The sequence below is a fragment of the Pelodiscus sinensis genome, chromosome 1, assembly GCF_049634645.1.
Source record: "Pelodiscus sinensis isolate JC-2024 chromosome 1, ASM4963464v1, whole genome shotgun sequence".
Classification (NCBI taxonomy): Eukaryota; Metazoa; Chordata; order Testudines; family Trionychidae; genus Pelodiscus; species Pelodiscus sinensis.
The window spans coordinates 177,049,347-177,067,357 of record NC_134711.1 but is presented as its reverse complement, the minus strand read 5'-3'; the positions used below and the strand labels follow the sequence as shown (position 1 = coordinate 177,067,357).

Below are 18,011 nucleotides of genomic sequence, written 5' to 3'. Positions count from 1 at the left end.
AAAAGAAGGTGAGAGAGGGGAAGAGAAAGGCTGGGAGAAGGGAGGGCAACTAACATGATCAGGGGTTGGGAACAGGTCCCAGATGAAGAAAGGCTACAGAGACTGGGACTGTTCAGCTTAGAAAAGAGGAGATGGGGGGACAGGATAGAGGTCTCTAAAAGCAGGGGTTGGGTGGAGAGGGTGCATTCAGAAAAGTTCTTCCTGAGTTCCCATAAAGAAGGACTAGAGGACACCAAAGGAAAGGAATGGGTAGCAGGCTTGAAACTAGTAAGAGAAAGTTGTTGTTCTTCACAAAGCAAATAGTTAACCTGTGGAACTCCTTGCTGCAGGAGGCTGTGAAGGCTAGAACTAGAACAGAGTTTAAAGGGAAGTGAGATCAAGTCATGGAGGTTGGGTCCATGGAGTCCTATTAGCCAGAGGGTAGGAGTGGTGTCCCTGCCCAAGGTTTATGGAAGGCTGGAGAGGGATGGCACGAGACAAATGGCTTGGTCACTGTCTTCGGTCCATCCCCTCCAGGGTCCTTAGGGTTGGCCGCTGTCAGCAGACAGGCTACTGGGCTAGATGGACCTTTGGTCTGACCGAGTACGGCCATTGTAAGCTCAGGGCTCAGTGTCGGGGGTCTCGGGGGACCCCCTTGATTTTCATGCACACCTGCTCCTGGGTGGCCAGGCTGACAGCTCTCCTGCCCTAGACGACCACTTTCCTGTGCCTAGTGCAGAGATCGTGGATGAGGTCCACGATGTCCGCACTAGCCCAGGAAGGTGCCCGCCTCTTGCGGTCCAGGGCAAGCTCCCGGGAGCCGCCAGCCTGGTGCCGGCAAGAGGGGGTGGGCTGGGGGGCATCGGGTGGGTGGCTCTGTGCCGTGCCAGGTGCAGGGTCTGCTAGCTGGGTGCTGGCAGGCTTGCACCTGGCACGGGCACCGTAGCCAGCCCGTGCCCCTTTAAGGGGTCCGGGGCCGGAAGGGGGGCATAGAGTTTCCCTGGTGTTGGCCAGAGTGGCCACCAGGGAAACCTGGGGAGGGCTAGCCTCCCACTAGTTCGAACTAAAGGGCTACACAGCCCTTAGTTCGAACTAGCTAGTTCGAACTAGGCGTTAGTCCTCGTAAAATGAGGTTTACCTAGTTCGAACTAAGCACTCCGCTAGTTCGATTCAAATTCGAACTAGCGGAGCGCTAGTGTAGCACCTATTAAAGTTAGTTCGAACTAACGTCCATTAGTTCGAACTAACTTTGTAGTGTAGACATACCCTCATTGACCACCGAGGCAGTTCATCCTGCACCCTGCCTTGTGGGAGCAACTAGCTGGATGGCCATATGTGCCCGGAGTGGCATAACACTCATTTTTTGAGTACAGGAGCTGCCGAAAAAGCTCCCCACTGTTGGCAGAGCCGCAGCTACACTTAACTTTCCCTTTCGACACTGAGCCTGATCGGCACAGCATCGGAACGTAAGTATGCAAATGAAGCCCGGGATATTTAAATCCCAGGCTCATTTGCACTTCTGAAGTGCTTGACTTTCATCTCTCTCTCGGCAGAGGGATGCAGTCTAGACACAGTGTTGGTGTCCTATTCTTTTCTCTCACCGTGTAGTATACAGGGAGCCTTTGCCCCTTATTTCTTGTCTGTACACTCCACTAGGCAGCAGAATAGCCTAAAAGCTAGGAACTACAGTGCTCAGTCTTCTGGATCTAGCCCTGTAATACAAATATTAAACATCAGGCTGTCACTCCAGGAAGAAAAGGCTCCCAAAATGACTAGATATTTTATTCTTCTGATTGCTGGAGAAGCACTGAGTCTCTCCCATATATTTTCCCCTCATGTATGTACATATTTATCCCAGGCAAATCTTCATGGCTTAATGAGAGGAGAGATTGCTGCCATTTCACAAATGTTTTTTTGATGGGATTTAATGCTTGTCATAAGACTAAGTGTTAAGCTCTACCATTTTTTACAGCACAATGCAGAGCACATTAATATAAACAATATAATATAAACTCCAGTCATCTGAAGAAGTGGGCTGTGCCCACAAAAGCGCATGATACCATCTACATGTTTTGTTAGTCTATAAAGTGCTACGAGACCATTTGTTATTTTTTAAGTTTGATATAAACACAGTTAGTCATGCAATCATATATAGTACGACATAGTGGCTACATCTAGACTGGAATGATTTTCCGGAAATGCATTTAACGGAAAACTTTTCAGTTAAAAGCATTTTCGGAACAGATTGTCTAGATTGGCACAGACACTTTTCCACAAAAGAACTTTTTGCGGAAAAGCGTCCGTGCCAATCTAGACGCACTTTTCCGCAAAAAAAACCCCGATCGCCATTTTCGCGATCGGGGCTTTTTTGCAGAAAACAAATCTGAGCTGTCTACACTGGCCCTTTTGTGCAAAAGCTTTGCGCAAAAGGGACTTTTGCCTCAGTGGGAGCAGCATAGTATTTCCGCAAGAAGCACGGATTTCTTACAGTAGGAAGTCAGTGCTTTTGCAGAAATTCAAGCGGCCAGTGTAGACAGCTGGCAAGTTTTTCCAGAAAAAGCAGCTGATTTTCCGGAAAAACTGGCCAGTCTAGACACAGCCAGTATGTTTTTTATCTGCAGGAGCAAAGGAGGATTCAGTAGAGAGTTCAAAATAATTGCTTGTCTATCAGAATTTTAAAGGAATGTTCCAGCATTCTTCTGACTCGGAGCTACTTTAGTATGGAGATCGTTAAAATTGTACCTCTGACATTCTCTCTGGTGAATCAGTATCCATGTTCTTTGGGAGAAAAGAAAGAAAGAAATTAAAATGAAAGCTTCACCTCTCTCTGGATTTGCAAAAGAGGCGTCTGTGTAATCAATAGGATCAATTTTTAACAGCCTCCTCTTTGCTGATAACTTAAAGAAGGATGCCCCTCATGGGCTTGTGTGTGTAGAGGGGCTATTTCTTTTTGAAAACATATTGTGATCAGATCATTATGTTGACTAGATGTCTATCACCAGACTTTTTTCACAGCAAAAATATTTTTAAGATTATATTGGGACTGACTTTACAATACATTATTTCAATCTTAAATTGTATACTCTGGTTTTTCCAATGCTGGATTTTTCAAGGAGAGCCTTACAGTTATATAAATCTGTAAAGAATTTTGGTGTATGGAGAAAATATCTATTAGGGTTTTAGCTGAGAAGAACAAGTTTTTACTTGTGAAATAATCCGTAATTGGAAAGTGGTTTCTGAAGAGGGAAAGCAAATTTGACTGTCATATTTGCCCTGAATCTCAAATTCATTTGATGGAAACATTTTGGGTTTGAGGTTCTGTAGGGTCACAAATCCAAGACCATGCGCGAAGTTGAAACAAACAAACACTAAATTTCGTTTTCTATTAGCATCCCGCATTCTCACCGCAGCATCTGGGATAGAAGACATTGTGGCAAGGTTCTCGCTCAGGCCCCCCGCCTTGGGTCACAAACCAACTGGAGACCCTGTCTGGTGCAGTCAGCTGTGCCTTTGATGGTCAGTGCCAATTTCCCACCACCTTCTATTTACAGAGCTTTGGTTTTCTAGCAGCTAACTCTGCCAGCCTCTCCTTCTTGCTTGGGTGCACTCAGCCACACCCTGGACCCTGGCTCCTCCCCCTTTTACTCCTCGCCCAGTTGCCTTATCGAGCCCTCTGATTAATTAGGCTCACAGCTGTTTCCATTTGCCCTTAGGGCTTGGGCTTGCCCAGTTCTACAACCTGGCTGAAAAGGCCAATTCCAGAGGGGCAGAGCTCTGGCTTATCCAGCAGTCTGTCACAAAGCTCCTCCATTATGCGCCACCAGGTTCGGGCCTGCCCTGGCCCCCTCGAGGGCCCCTATCCTGATGCCTCAGCGCCTCCCACAGCTGAGCGTGTAGGTCAGCTTGCCAGTCCTTAAAACTCTCTGCCCCTGGAGGTGGCTCACCCTCTTTCTTCCTGGGGTACTCCTTGGGAAGCTGTCCCTTGCTCTTGGCTGAGCAATCCTTGGGGGATTCTGCTCTGGGGTTCCACCCTCCCTGGGCCACTCTGGTTCTTGCTAAGGGAATCGCCTTGGAGGAATCATCGCTTGTGCCTAAGCTCTCCCTTGGAGCCTCTTCAGGAGGCTACTTAAGGTCTCTTCCAGCTCTGAGTCCATAGGAGGTCATCTTCCAAGGCAGTACCAGTCCCAACTAAATCAACTGAGCCAGGGCTTTGTCAATCTGAGACTTAGAAACCTCTAGGGATGGAGATTGCACCACCTCACTAGGTAATCCGTTCCAGTGCTTCACCATACTCCTAATGAAATAGTTTTTCCTAATATCCAACCTAGACCTCTTCCACTGTAACTTGAGACAATTGCTCCTTATTTTGCCATCTGTCACTCCTTTGAACAGCCTTTTCCGTCCTCTTTGGAACCTCCTTTCAGGAAGTTGAAGGCTGCTATCAAATCCCCTCCCCTCACTCTTCTCTTCTGCAGACTAAACAAAACCAAATGCCTCAGTCTCTCCAGTCCCTTAATCATTTTGGTTGCCCTCCACTGAACCCTCTCCAATGTGTCCACATCCTTTCTATAGTGGGGGTCCCAGAACTGGACACAATACTCCAGATGTGGCCTCACCAAAGATGAATAAAGAGGAATAATCCATCATATCCAGCTTCTCATCCACTGTGATTCCCCAGGTCCTTTTCTGCAGAACTGCTACTTAGCCATTTGGACACCCACCTGTAACAATGCTTGGGATTCTTCCGTCCCAAGTGCAGGACTCTACACTTGTCCCTGTTGAACCCCATCAGTTTTCTTGTGGCCCAATCCTCTAATCTGTCCAAGTCACTCTGGACCCTATCCCTGCCCTCCAGTGTAGCTACCTCTCTGACTAGCTTAGTGTCATCTGTGAACTTGCAATCCATTCCCTCATCCGGGTCATTAATAAAGATGTTGAACAAAACCAGTCCAAGAACAGATCCTTGGGGCACTCTGCTAGAAACTGACTGCCAACCTGACAACGAGCCATTGATCACTACCTGTTGGGCCCGACAGTCTAACCAGCTTTCTATCCATCTTACAGTCTATTTATCCAATACATATTCCCTTAACTTATTAGCAAGATTATCAGGGCTCGCCGAGCCGCAGCAAGCCTTGATCGCCAGCCGCGCTGTCCAGCATTCTGCGCATGTGCAGATTGTTCTGCACATGTGCTGATCGCCAGAACCTGGCTCTTCCGGGTTGTAATCTACTCGCCATGGGTGAGTAGATTACATAGATTGTCGATCCCTGAATATTATTGTGGGAGACCGTATCAAAATTTTTGTTAAAGTCAAGGTATATCATATCCTCTGACTTTGCCATATCCACAGAGCCAGTTACCTCATCGTAGAAGCTAGTCATATTGATCAGACATGACTTGTCCTTCGTGAATCCATGCTGACTATTCCTGATTACTTTCCCCTCTTCCAAGTGCTCCTTCATTCCCTCCCAGCAAAAGTTACATTGGCAGGGGCCTGGGCCATAAAATACAGCCTTTGCCTGCATGTCCTCACACAAAACACGCCACCCCCCCCCCCCCATTTGGGACCTTCCTCTGATACTGCTTCTACCTGCACTGGGGGGGGGGGGGCTAGGGTCCTGCCCCCACTTCATGCGGTACCATCTGTGCTTCAGTTTCCCTTATCTCCCCAACAGGTTTGATGTCTCCTTTTTTGGGGAGTGATCCAATTGCACTCTCTCTCCTTGGGAGGGCTAGCGCTACCCATTACCCCAAGACATGCTTCCTATTTGTCTGTCCCCACAGGGTTAGGACACCACTCTATGATGAGCCCTAGTTCCTTATGCCCATAGCTCGAATGGCTACGTTTCTGACTCCATTAGGGGGCTCTCTTGTCTTTCCCTAAAGCTCCTTTCTCACTTTGTGGCAGATTGGTCCCAGTCCCAACCCACCATCACAGGGTATGGTAGCTGGTCTGCTACCCATGCTCGCTTCTGCCAGAATCTGCCCCTCACTTTCAACAGCACTTGGGCTACTGGGTAGGACCTTTTGTCCCCATGGACACACTCTAGTGTCACCTGTGCTCCAGGGACCATCCAGTGTGGCCTCACCAGCTCTTTCCCCGCTAGCGAGTGAGCTGACGTGGAGTCCATTAACCCTTTGCTGGGCAAATGCCCGGGGCCTCACTGCTGCTGTCCATCGAGCTGACCAAAACTTCTGCCGGTACTTTTCTGTGGACAGACCCACATGGTTCAAGATGGCCGCTCTCACTGCCTCATAGTTGTAGGCTTGATCTTCTCCCAAGGCCATGTAGGCCACTTGAGCCTCTTCTGTCAGGTAGGGAGCCAGACACAGGGCCCAGGTAGCCCTCTCCCATCGAGCACCCATGGCTACCTGCTCAAACATCCCCAAAAAAGCATCCAGGTCATCTGCTGGCCCCATTTTACAGAGACCCAGGCCTGGTGGTTGGGTGCCATCCCTTCTCCCAGTACTCACCACTTGTTGCAGGAGTTGCTGTTGTACCTTGCTCTGCTCTTTAATGGAGTCCTGCAGTCTTTGCTGCTGCTCTGCCTGCCAGGTTAGCAAGGCCTTTCTTTCCACCTGGTGGGACTGTTGGAAGCTTTGCAGGGCCTGCTGCACTTGCTCTTGTTGCTTGATGAGCCACTGCAGGGTCTCCTCCATCTTTGTGCCACCAACCACATTCACTGGTACTGGATCTCACCCCTGACACCACATGTAGCAAGGTTCTCACCCAGGCACCGAGCCTTGGAACCCCTTCTTGGGTCACAAACCAACCAGAGACTCTTTCTGGTGCAGTCACCTGTGCCTTTTATTGTCAGTGCCAATTTCCCACTACCTTCTACTTACAGAGCTTTGGTTTTCTAGCAGCTAACTCAGACAGCCTCTCCTTCTGGTTTGGGATGCATACTCAGCTACATCCTAGCTCTTCCCCCTTTCTCTCCCCCTCTGGTTGCCTTATCTAGCCCTCTGGCTAATTAGTCCCACAGCTGCTGCCATTTGCCCTTCAGGCCTAGGCTTGTTCAGCTGTCTGCATTTGGCCTTTTCAGCCAGGCTGAAGTGGCAGAGCTCTGGCTTAGCCAGCAGTCTGTCACAACACATAAAGAGCAAAGGGTGCTTCTAAAGATGGTGTGGGGGGAAGATGTGATGCTATTATTATATCACTATTATTTAAATGTAGTTCTTAGTGCTAATAATGAAGTTGTATGATTTCTTATGTAAAATTGGAGTGGAGATTGGATTTCAGAACATTTATTATGAGGAAAGAGGGGAATACTGAAATTTTGTTTCATTTGTAACTTTAGGTCACAGAAGGGAAAATGTCCCCAATTAAGATATTAGTGAGATCAACAACTTGTTTCACATAGAGCATCAGAAAAGCTGTTAACAGCAACAATTTTCAGTCACTTATAAACATAGATACTCATTTAAAATCAAATGCTTCTTCATTACCAGTCCTTTATTTTATTGAGTCCTGAATAATACAATATTTGTATACATGGCATCCAGTTTGAATCTCCCCACCAGTCCCTTCAGATTGTAATGCTAGCTCTTTCTGACCTAAAATTTATTGTAACAATACTGTAACTATCAGTGGGTTCTTTTGGACAAACTTAATTTGTTTATTCAACTATCTACCCCCTGGTTTGTCTGTATCATGTATTCAGTATAGAGGGTCACCTCCCTGATCCCTTGCTGGTTGCTACAGAAAAGGACAAACTCTGAGGCTGCGTCTACACTGGCATGATTTTGTGCAAATACTTTTAACGGAAGAGATTTGCGCAAGAGAGCATCTATACTGGCATGTGCCTTTGCGCAAAAGATTTGCTTTTGCGCAAAAGCATCTGTGCCAGTGTAGGCACTCTCTTGCGCAAGAAAGCTCCGATGGCCATTTTAGCCATCGGGCTTTCTTGCGCAAGAAATTGATGTTACCTGTCTACACTGGCCTCTTGCACAAGAACACTTGTTGAAGAGGACTTATCCCTGAGCGGGAGTGTCAGAGTATTTGCACAAGAAGCACTGATTTAATACAGTAGAACATCAGTGTTTCTGCGCAAATACTCGCGGCCAATGTAGACAGGCAGCAAGATTTTGTGCAAAAGCAAATGCTTTTGCGCAAAATCTTGCCAGTATAGATGCAGCCTAAAATTTTATCTTTGTTTTTAGTAAGTGCAGAATGCATTTAGAATTTTCATGCCTGTTCTCTGGTAAAAGCAATATGTCTCAAACTTTTTCAAGATTCTAAAGATTCCAGCAACAACCCGGTAACAACACAATCTGAAGGATTTCCTTATCAGATGTCTAAAATCTCATAATGGCTTGAAAAGAAAGAGTGCATACGTCCTATAGATAACATGAACAGATTCCTAGAATCTGAGTTGAATTTAGCCCTGGGTGAACACAAGAGCAAACAAATGAAAATATTATTTTCAGTATGAAAGTCAAGAAATTAATAAATAGTTACTTATGTCCTGATTTTGATCTCAGTCCTGCAAAGTGGACACACACATACTTAATATTACTCTCGTGATTAAATTCAGTGAGACTAGTCAAGTGACAAACACATGCATACGTTTTTGCCAGTTTGTGGTCTATCTAATACAGAAGAGAAGTTCTCACAATGTAAATTGACTTAATGAGCTATTCATTACCCCTTTAGAGTACTGAGGATTTTTCCCCCCATTTTCATGCATTCATTTCTCCATTTTTGTTGCCTTGTGTTATAGGCCATTATAGTGAACTGGATTCTTGTTAAGGAGTGGTAATAATGCACATCAAGTAGATGTTTCACAGTTGAACAACAAGATACTCTTCTTCTCCTGCACCGGCTGCTTGTGATCATTCAGACATTAACATATTTTTTCTTGATTGCAAAGTAACACATATAAATTGCAATTCAGGACAAAAGTATCCATAAACAACCACAATTTGGATGGGTATGCTCTGTAGAATTAGCTGTGTTTGCACTCCTAAGTTGTGGTAGGGTTCGGCTTGCTGATTCAACCACATAATGCTTCCACCATAAATCCTTATCTACCTAAGTCTTTGAAAAGAACAATTTCAAAGTGTATTGAATTAAATATCTGTTTTATACACAGGACAGCACCTGTTAGCAGTTCCTGTGGTTATTAGGGTGATTGTGATTTATTGTCTACGTAGCACATAAAACCTTTTGCATACCTACAAGGTGATTTAGAATGAACACGCTATTTTGCCATCACTTCCACTGGATCAGTTTAGTATAGTAATGTCATGTGAATGCACTGAGAAAAGCCAACATAAAAGGAAATGTATAATGGTGACAGCTGTATTGACATGCCATGCATTCTTCATAAAGCATCCCCTTTAACTTGAAATGCATTTCATTATTTTGTCATTCCATCATTTTAATACCTACAAAATGCCATTGCATTAGCAGACAGTGGAAAAGTCTTTCTTTTGTTGCTTACTCATTTATGATTTATAGATAATATCTATTTAGAAAAATTGGCTTTATATGTATAATTGCATATGTACAAGTAAGGTTGTGCTGAAATGATATTTTTTTCTTTCTGACTTCAGCAGCATTAGTTTAGTTTCTCCTTGAATAAGTGAACTTGTTATATTTACGTATGTCTTTTTTTTTTCAGCAGAAAGTGCAGACATGTTGGTCTAGAATAGATCCTGAACTATAATTAAGAACTAATCAATGCAAGGAATGTGTACGTGTATGCATGTTTGTGAAGATAAATGGCTTTCAGTAGAGCTTTGTGCATTCTCCTGATCCTTGGCTAATGCATGTGGCCCTGGTCTTTTAGCATAACAATGTAGTCTGAGAATTGTTCTAATTTCCGTTGATTGTCAGTGATACTGAGAGGCTGGGACTTGCTGGTCCATAGTGACATTCTGGTCTTACTGCCTTTCCTCTAGTTTTAACCTTGAGCCCCGTCTGAAGGAATGGCATTATCAGAGAAGCTTCTATGCATGTCACCAGAAGATACATTTCCACAGACGAATTCTCCAGAGGGTTGCTTAGACTGCCTTTAGGGTGGCTTATTTCTTTAATATTTACCTAAGGCATGTGCAAAAGCTATTTTGCAACAGCTCACAGAAGTATTGTCTTGGATCTCCCCTTTCAGCAGTAAAACCTAAGGGAAGTAAGTCTCTGTGCCTATCACCTTGTGGACTTTCTCCTCTTTTGTTCCTTTGGTAAGGAGGTTGTTAGTGGAGTTGCCAATGACCTGGTCACAAGACCAATAGTAAGATGCACTTCATTATTTTGTCATTCCTTCATTTTAATACCTACAAAATGGCATTGCAAAGTAGACAACATAAAACTGGATGGCCAAATATCTCCATTGGCCCTGCCCTCTGGGCAGCTCTCCCATCTCTTTCATTACATGTCCAGTGGTCAGGATCAGCTGCCTCAGTAAATGGGTGTCCATGTCCTCTCTCTGTAAAGACTTCATTCCCACTGAACACCTGTGGGATCCAGGAGATATGTGACGTCAAGGCGGTGAGAGTACCCAGTGTTGCATAGGTGTACGTTGTTCATCTGCTACACAGAAGGGAGGAAATCTTTGACTCCCTTGATTCACAGACATGAAAGGAGTAGAATGAACATCCTGGAGATGTGTTGGTACATACTTGACATAAGAATGTTGTGCTCTTCTTTGAGCAAAACTTTACTTTTTTACAATATGATAAAAAAGCAGGGTTTAATTCCAAACTTCTACAAAATATCTTCTGTTTCTTTAGTATGTACCATGTATTAATTTTCTTCAAGTTGGTGTATGGCTTTTATGTTCATTTGCAATTAAAATGGATATTAAAATCTACATAGCTATGGCTTTCCACCTGCTATTTTCAATGCAGTAGCACAGAAATATACATGGATATTCTGCATTTTCTTTGTCTTTGTAGGCAGTATGCAAATAATCCATTAACCAGTTGCGTAGCAGTGTTTCTGTTATGCATCCTGCAGCACAATGTGCAACTGATTGTACAGTATTAATTTTTTTTAACATTTAATTTATTTCTTAGAGGAAATATTTACAATTGTATTTTAATGAGAAAGCCAGAGCAACCAAGAAAGGGATGGAGCATAGCTTTACGATCCGGTCCAACTAAGCTCTCCTACATTATGGCAAAGCAGTGAGTAGTCCACATGCAGACCGGGTCTAATTTATACCAGCTGAGAATCCACTTCAACTAAGTGGAATGGTATGGCTCTGCAGCTGGATCAGAACAGGAAGCAGAAAATGATTGAGGGACACAATCTAGTCACAGCTTCCCTTTTGCGCTAATGGGGGAGTAATTTCTGCCTATTCATTTGATGGCATACTATTCTTCCTCCTCTGTGCTGGCTCTGGTGCATTGGTCAAGTTAGCAAAAAAACAGAGCCAAGGTTTCACTCACTTCTCATCCATGCTTTCCTCCTCTCTTCCCAGCTACACAGTAAGCGGAGCAAGGGCGCTCCTGATGCCTTTACACCTTATTCTTTGCATCTGTGAGCATCTAATCTTATGTGAATGGTTCCAGATATAATCTGTAGATGGTTTGAGAAACTGGCATGAAACTGAAAGGGAATTTGGGCAGGCGGTACAATCTTTTAAGGGACACAGGTCTCAGATTCTTCACCTGACATCACAGCCAGAAACACTAAACATTGAAACAAATAATGTGCCATTATTCCTTCAAACAGACTTAGCTGTACAGTCCAGGACAACCTTCTCTTTTTTGTTGCTTTGAATTGGGTACACCAAATACAGTGTACATTTGTACATTTTTTACATTACCTCTGATAAGAATATATAGTACGTATTTTTTTTTTTAAGGAAAGAAGGAAATCTGTTGGCATATGATACTGAAAGTGAATACACTTAATTAACTGTAGCTACTGGTCAGAAAAAAATACCTAATACATGGCATAGGCCAATTTTGCTTGATCAGGTAAAGAAAGATGATATCACAATGTGCAAAAAAAGCAGAATTATGACTGATGCAGGACCATTAACAATGCATGTCCTGGCTTTTAAAAATCTCATCCTTAGAACTGCATAATGAAGTAATTAATATAATTTTTATATTAATATAAATTTAGCAAAATTGGAAAACAAATGAAAAATATAGATGTGCAATTTGCTAAAGAATGCAGTGTGTATGAAGTCTGTAATAACAATGGTTACATGTTCCACTCTGCAGACTATCTCCCAGTATCCTGCTCACATATGTCACCCACTGTACTTCAGTAGTTAATTAGTTTGAGTCTAAGATATTGTTATATTACAATAACTCAAATCAGGCAAAATCACCAGGCATATTTCATGTAACCTAAAGAAAATGAGGTATTTGAAGGTAATATAACACATACCTGTGATTACTGATGTGATTAAGAATCTCTCTCAATTCTTTGACAAACCCCTGAGGTAAAAGGGTTATGACCTGGTTATAAAAGTTCAACTTAGCTATCCATCAATCAATCAATCACTCTAGCATGAAAGTTAATAAGTCTCTAGTGCTACATCTAACATTTACCTAAACAAAAAACTAATGCATTGATTTTGGATTTGAAGTTGGAATGAGTAATAAACTACAAAATGGCTTCATTTTTCATAAGAAGTGAATGGCTTATAATCATTGACCTTAGGTATATTATCCTATTTTGAGTTCAAGTACCTTAGTGCATATTTGAACACTCAGGAATAAAATAATTTACACCAGCTGAAGATCTGGCACGTCATAAAACTAATTTTTAGTCCAGTTTTGGTAACTAAGATACACAACTCTAGAGATCGTCTGCCTTTTCAAAATAATTCAGTGCTCTGTAGAAGTGCTATTTATTGTAGTTATTCAGGAAGATAACATTGCATCTGTTACACTTCTTAAAAACAAGATTAAAAAATAAAGGAGTATCTGGCAGGAATATAGAACTTTGAGTTTAAAAAAATAGGAAGCATTGCAGAATCAAAGTCAAAGCAAGACCATTTGACAAAGGACTAAACTTAAATAGAACTCAAGTATTAAAAGACAGATTTTAAAGGTATTTCAGTAATATTCTGCCTTTTTAAGCAGTGCAATTTTATTAAAAAATATCAATTGAAGGAAGTAGGGAAAAGAGAAAATTCTAAGTACAGCCATTTCTGTTCAAATTTGACAAATATATGCACATTTGGTTATACAAATAGCCTAACCCTACCTTAACCCTTCACTATTAACAGACAGAAGACCAGGGCTAAGAAAAGAAATAATAATTGCATGTGTAAAATTAGCATTTCTATGAGAGAGTCTGCTATCAGTGATTTTTTTTGGCCAACTGCTACTGGTAAAACTCTAACCTTGCCTTTATAACTTATTTAAATAATCTCACTGCTGATAAAATTGGGAGCAAGGTGAAGTTGGAGATGGCAGTGTCATGAAGCGATCCTGCTAAGCCCAAATTCATATGGGACACATCCTAGGAGGAAGGCCACGTATAGTATACCTTTGGCTCAAAGGCTTCCATCTTTTGTTTATAGCCCACCATGCTCAGTTGTATAATGCTTTCACTCCTGTTTTCCTTTGTTTTCTTAAGCATTAGTGTCTTCTTCTATTTTTTGATCTGTACATATGTACAATTGTGTATTTTAGTGCACATGCTGTTTTCTGCTCTGGGCGCTACCCATGCTTCACATGATTGAGACTGCAGGTGATTGTCTTATGGACTTCAGTTGGGTGGATCTTAAAGAGGATAAATTTGTATTGGCTTCCCTACATCAGTTCCGGAAACCTTCACTGTCTTTTTATAGAATTAACAAGGAGAGTGGATAGTTTTGCTGAAACAGACCCCTTTGAAACCTGTATTTTTATAATATAACAGAAGAAATATCCCACCAATTCATTGTTTTATAGAGAAAATTAATTTGGAATAAACATTTGTAAATATATTTTATATGTAGTCTGGATAAACTTTGTATTCCCATAACAAAATTAACCAAGCTTTGGTTTTTTTCATTCATATGAAAAGAGAGAGAATTTTCCTCATTCATGGGGTGTGTGTGTGTGTATATATATATATATATATATATATATATATATATATATATATATCCCCTCCTGGTTTTCTGTGAGAACATAAAGTTTTTGTGATTTTAGATTTAATGTCCTTTCCATTAATATAATAATTCATTATTTGTTTATTTTTTTTAAGTTATGGGGCCTCCTACACTGTAGAGCTCCAGGTTGTCATAATCTGGACTGGTTTTTAGGCACCTAAACCCACTATTCGGTATCACTGACATGTTCAAAACCACACTCAGGCACCACTGAATCCTGTAGGTGCATCATTTTCCATTTTAGGCAGCATTTATATAAGCCTTGATGCCATCACTACTCCTCACTGTAACAAACCAGTAGATGTTTTAGTTCAAGCCAAAGTCTTGAAGCCCATAAGTAAAATTCTCAGATTAAGAGGAAATTGCTCCTATTACATCAACAGGGACTGATTCTGTAGGCATGTCTGAGCACACCTAATACCTGACAGATTGTGCTGCAGGAGGGATAGATGCAGGCTGCCAATAGGTAGGAATAACAGCTGCCAATAGGTGGGAATGGCCATACTGGGTCAGAACAAAGGTCCATCCAGCCCAGTATCCTGTCTGCTGACAGTGGCCAATATCAGATGCCCCAGAGGGAGGGAACACAACAGGTAATCCTCACATGATCCCTCCTCTGTCACCCATTTCCAGACAAACAGAGATATACCGAGTCAGCTGTGTAGTTTAGGTGGTTTCCTGCTCAGCATGATACTTTGTGAAGATCCCTTTCTTAGGCACCTTATTCTCCCATGAATAGTAACAAAGAGGTATCCATGTTAGTCTGATCTTGGTAAAACAAAACAAAAAAACAGTAGAAGTGGTCCTGCCCCATGAAAGCTCATGACCTAATAATATTAGTCTTTAAAGTGCTACATGAATGCTTTTTAAAATTGTATTCTCCCATGAATGTTTTGGAGATCCTGAGCACATAGGTCAGGGCAAAAGATTCCACTAGATGGCAGGCCACTTAAGGGATGAGCACCACAGCAGGGAGTAAAGTCAGTCAGCTAGTCAAGGGCGTGCAGTAATCTAAATCCAGGTCCAAATTTTGCATCTTGCAATTTATTCCATTTTGAGGGTACTAAAAATAATTGATGCTACTTTTAGCAGATCGAAAAATATTTAGGTAACTCGAGAAAGAGCATGTGAAACTGAAATGGGCTTAGCAACTAAAATTAGCTTATATTTTTCCTCTGCCAGCTCAACTGAAAGTTGATTCAACCAAACAAGTGTGTAATTTTGTCCCTAGTGGATTCTGTCAAAGTCCATTGCCCTGATGACTGCTGAAGCCCAGATGAGACAGGAAAATTTACTGATAGGAGTTTCTGTGTTTAAGAAACATTGAATGTGTACTTTTAGAATTGTTTTCCACTGATAGAATCTGTAAGATTTTTTTTACCCACTTGCCCCGCTCATATTTTTTTTTAATTTACTTTTGCTCAGAGTCACTTACTTTATAGTTGGCTGATTTAAATTGGATGGTTTAATTATTTAATTTTCAAATAACTGTATCTCATGTAGCATATGCTGCAAGTTAGGCATGCCAAAAGTTTCCAAATCAAAACTCTTGAGGCCAGATTTCAGTAAAGTAAGTACACATTTGTGCAACTAATTGCAGTTACTGTGCATATGACTGGTATAACCCTTCTACCAGTAGCAGTTGGCAGCCAGAAAGGCCAGGTTCAGTATCTAGGGGGGTCCTTTCAACAATGTAATCAAACTGGCTCAAGCCCCCACCCAATATACTTGGAAAATTCTAACATACCCACTGAGCACCTTTAGAGGCAATTTTTCCCCTCTCAAAGCACTGAGTCGGGGATAGAAACAGTCTGTTTAATAACAGTAATCTAGCATCAACCTATAGAAACACACACAAACAAAGAAAACCCTTAACATAAAAATGAAAACCCATAAGCAAGATACCATCCCCGGAGTCCACAGGGCTTTTACTTAAAGATTTTTCGTCCAACCCTCAATTCATATGGTGTTCTTTTCCCTCAGTACAAATACCCCACTCACAGCTCTATCCAGTCAGTGCAGGTACACAGTTGATTAGTACCTCATCATGGCATCTTCCCTCATTAAACATGTGGCAATGCCACCTATGTACTGCTCCCACCAGCTGCTGCTTCTGGTGGCTGCTCCTGCTGGCAACCTGCTGACTGCTCCCACAAGTTGCTGCTGGCATTGTGATGGATTTGGCTTTGGGGTAAACCTAATGATTTCAGCTATCCGAGACCAGTTTCTCATTGATTTCAGCCCACAGCACAATCCAGACAAAAGATTCTAGGATCCACTGGAACAAAATTTTAAAATAATAAAGAGATTCATTATGGAGTCTGGTTTAGTTCTATCATAGAACAGGGGGAGGGAGGTGGGGAACAAGTTGAACAAGTCTTACAGCTCACATCTTGGAGGGCATGCAGCCTGTTGGTTCATAATTATGCCCTTCTCTCCCCCCCCCCTCCCAGTTGACTTCATAGAGCTTGGCAGAGGAAACCTTCTCCATCCAATAATCTTTGCACTAACAGTTTCTTTCCTTTGAAGTGAGTGAAACATAGTCTGACTTTTCTGCATTCCCAATAACTGCAAGAGTTGGAGATCATATCTTACAATTCCTGTATTTAGGGCTAAAATAATTTGTGATCCTACAAATAGGTTACAATAGGCAAAGCACCATTCTAACAACTGAAGATTCATAAGAAACTTTCCCAATATAACTACATACTTTAGCCATCTTAGGTATTTCTAATATGCCATTGGCTTATATGACAGCACTACACTTTTAAGGATTTCCTTTTAAGTCATTGTTACTCAATAAAACTTTTAAACCATGTTTGGTCTTTTTATAACAAATTCCAATATTTTAAATAAAATTGTTCAAAACCATATTTTTCTGGATTTGGGGATAAACTGGTATGCAAATGAAAGTGTTTCAGGAAAAAAAAGTGATCTTAGCATTCACCCAATATAAAGTCTAGAAATAAATTGAACCATCTTTAGGTCCAAAAATGTCTTGAGATTTGCTTTGGGGTTTTTTTTTTCCAGTGTGTTTCTAGTTCAAAGCCCCTTTCCTACAAAGAATTATGGATAGTCTTTATAGCAGTGGAACTAGGCATGTCAAATAAAGTTGAGCTGCATGTCAAGTGTTTGCAGGATCAGGGTTCAAAGCTGCAAACCTTAATGGTTCAAAATAATCATCACTGAATACCACCACCAAAGCTCTTCAGATTTATCCACCCCTATATAACCTTATACTAATTTACATTTTGAAAATGCTTTTCTCCTGTTGCTGTTTAGTCAGACCACTTGTCCTACTGTGAAAATCATTAAACAGAATCATTTACAAATATTAGCTATAGCTATACTGCAACACATAGAAAAATAAAAACTGCAATTTTTTCTCCTTGTGGTGCACAGAGCACATACATTGCTGAATGGGAGAGATGCCCAGAGTGAGATGCTTATATGAATTTCTCTGTGGTGCTTATTTGAATTTTCTGGTACTCTTCATGAGCACACTGTAAAATGGTTCAAGGTTTCACAAGAGTGGAATGTAAAGAATTTATAGTAGCACAGGTACTTTTATTTTTATATAAAAAGATATTTGTTCAGTTCTAAGAATGAGGCAGATGCTGTAATTTGAAAACCTTAATCTACCTGCTTTCCCGAGAGCCAGGCTCTGGGATTCACAGACCTTACAGTCACAAGCCTCTACTAATTTAGGGAAGGGGCTAATAATGTCAGCTTTCACATACAATTACTGAAGGGCAGAATCTGTTTCTTGCTACAGCTCCGTTACACAAATGTAGCAGTGTGTAACTGCTGGACAGCTGAGGATTCCCCTGTGTAGGGAAATCCCTGAAAGATATAGTATGGAGAGTATGAGAAACTACAGCGTTCTCTATCTCAAGCTTTCCCTGAGCCACAGCGGAAGGTTAGCTATATGCAGCTGTGGTAGGAGGCTGAACAGAACAT

The 18,011-nt window shown here is 41.9% G+C and overlaps 1 long non-coding RNA gene across 2 annotated transcripts in view; it reads left to right on the top strand.

Moving 5' to 3' along the window:
• The window catches only part of LOC142826938 (uncharacterized), a 39,139-nt gene extending 25,247 nt beyond the window's left edge, over window positions 1-13,892 (top strand). Inside the window, exon 3 of one of the 2 annotated variants that reach the window (XR_012901224.1) lies at window positions 13,588-13,892. This is a non-coding gene — a long non-coding RNA (uncharacterized LOC142826938). Of the gene's footprint in view, window positions 1-3,368; window positions 3,496-13,587 lie in introns of those variants that run through there. The other variant, XR_012901222.1, reaches the window with a different exon arrangement.
• The last annotated feature ends 4,119 nt before the right edge of the window (window positions 13,893-18,011 follow it).